The following is a 2,500-nucleotide window of genomic DNA, read 5'->3' as shown; positions in this document are numbered from 1 at the left end:
TTTTACTCCTTGTATTGTAGTATAATGAAAATTATATCGCATACATTGTATTTGAACGCAACAAACCTTTAAACATATATAGTTGTACTTATTATTTATAAAAATAATATAAATGATAAGTTAATTTGTTCTCATTAACGTGTAATTCCTTAAAAATATATAGAAATTAAATAAAATGTAATAAAAAAGGAATTACTGTTTTTGTTGGACTAAGACATGCGCAACTTGTAAATGTTTGGGTTGAAAATTACAATTTATTGAAAGATGTTTTAAAATAATTTATATATTATATACGAAAACGAAATGTTATTCTTTCAATAAATTAAAAACTCTTGACGTTAAATTAAAATAAACAAAAAATTATCACTCTAAGCGGTGGATCACTCGGCTCATGGGTCGATGAAGAACGCAGCTAACTGTGCGTCATCGTGTGAACTGCAGGACACATGAACATCGACATTTTGAACGCATATTGCAGTCCATGCTGTTATGTACTTTAATTAATTTTAAAGTGCTGCTTGGACTACATATGGTTGAGGGTTGTAAGACTATGCTAAATTAGTTGCTTATTCTTTTAGTCAATTAAAAGAATTTAAGCACATGGTATATTACTGGATTGTATTTTTCAATCCATAATATTAATAGCATAAAAAGAAATATAGAAAATATATTCTTGAACACCTCATATTTGAACGAAATTTTATAATAAATAAGAATCTTAGTATTCCCAAAAACAATAAAATTTCAATATTATTATTTCAAATAATATATACATTTAGAGGAACGTCTAGCATAAAATATTATTTTATTCTAGGATTGCCTTAAATGTAAAAAACCAAGAAAATAATATTGTTGTTATAATGAAGTAAGTAGTACGGGATGAAAAGATTGAATATTTATTATTAAGAAAATTATATTGGTGTTAAGAAATAATTATGTATGTTTCTTTAAAATAGCAAAAAGCTAAAATATAAAATAAATATAAATATTTTTATACAACCTCAACTCATATGGGACTACCCCCTGAATTTAAGCATATTAATGAGGGGAGGAAAAGAAACTAACAAGGATTTTCTTAGTAGCGGCGAGCGAAAAGAAAATAGTTCAGCACTAAGTCACTTTGTCTATATGGCAAATGTGAGATGCAGTGTATGGAATATCTTAATATCTAGTATGAGAAATTAACGATTTAAGTCCTTCTTAAATGAGGCCATTTACCCATAGAGGGTGCCAGGCCCGTATAACGTTAATGATTACTAGAAAGATATTTCCAAAGAGTCGTGTTGCTTGATAGTGCAGCACTAAGTGGGTGGTAAACTCCATCTAAAACTAAATATAACCATGAGACCGATAGTAAACAAGTACCGTGAGGGAAAGTTGAAAAGAACTCTGAATAGAGAGTTAAATAGTACGTGAAACTGCTTAGAGGTTAAGCCCGATGAACCTGAATATCCATTATGAAAAATTCATCATTATAACTGTGATATTTATAATATTATAGTAATAGTGTGCATTTTTTTCATATAAGGACATTGTAATCTATTAACATAATAAAATATTTATCAAAAGATCATTGGTGTTAAGTTTATTCAAATTAATTTGCTTTTAGCTTATTAACATAGAATAAATACTGATGATTTGATAAAGTGTTGATAGATTTTACATATATAATGCTTAAATTCTTTTGAATTTTACAATAATATTATTATCATTGATTTTAATATTAATTGTATGCATTTATATGATTAACAATGCGAAAGATTCAGGATACCTTCGGGACCCGTCTTGAAACACGGACCAAGGAGTCTAACATATGTGCAAGTCATTGGGTTATATTAAACCTAATGGCGAAATTAACTTAACTTTTATATAATGGGATTAATTTTTAGTGAAATATTTTACTATTAATTCAATCCCGGGGCGTTCCATATAGTTATGTATAATGATAATTTATTATTATTTATACCTCTAACTGGAGCGTACCTTGAGCATATATGCTGTGACCCGAAAGATGGTGAACTATACTTGATCAGGTTGAAGTCAGGGGAAACCCTGATGGAAGACCGAAACAGTTCTGACGTGCAAATCGATTGTCAGAATTGAGTATAGGGGCGAAAGACCAATCGAACCATCTAGTAGCTGGTTCCCTCCGAAGTTTCCCTCAGGATAGCTGGTGCATTTAAATATTATGTAAAATAATCTTATCTGGTAAAGCGAATGATTAGAGGCCTTAGGGTCGAAACGACCTTAACCTATTCTCAAACTTTAAATGGGTAAGAACCTCACCTTTCTTGATATGAAGGTTGAGGTTATGATATAATGTGCCCAGTGGGCCACTTTTGGTAAGCAGAACTGGCGCTGTGGGATGAACCAAACGTAATGTTACGGTGCCCAAATTAACAACTCATGCAGATACCATGAAAGGCGTTGGTTGCTTAAAACAGCAGGACGGTGGACATGGAAGTCGTAATCCGCTAAGGAGTGTGTAACAACTCACCTG

At 31.0% G+C, this 2,500-nt stretch overlaps 2 non-coding genes across 2 annotated transcripts in view; both read left to right on the top strand.

Moving 5' to 3' along the window:
* Positions 1-364: 364 nt before the first annotated feature.
* On the top strand, positions 365-543 carry LOC128924049 (5.8S ribosomal RNA). The gene has a single exon (XR_008472748.1). It is a non-coding gene; the product is annotated as a 5.8S ribosomal RNA (ribosomal RNA).
* A 453-nt stretch (positions 544-996) lies between these two features.
* LOC128924053 (large subunit ribosomal RNA) overlaps positions 997-2,500 on the top strand; it is a 3,985-nt gene continuing 2,481 nt past the window's right edge. The window contains exon 1 of the ribosomal RNA XR_008472751.1: positions 997-2,500. This exon is cut by the window's right edge and continues 2,481 nt beyond it. This is a non-coding gene — a ribosomal RNA (large subunit ribosomal RNA).

Source organism: Zeugodacus cucurbitae, unplaced genomic scaffold (genome assembly GCF_028554725.1).
Source record: "Zeugodacus cucurbitae isolate PBARC_wt_2022May unplaced genomic scaffold, idZeuCucr1.2 ctg00000228.1, whole genome shotgun sequence".
NCBI lineage: Eukaryota > Metazoa > Arthropoda > Insecta > Diptera > Tephritidae > Zeugodacus > Zeugodacus cucurbitae.
The sequence above is the reverse complement of the archived record's forward strand: the minus strand, read 5'-3'. Positions and strand labels throughout refer to the sequence as shown.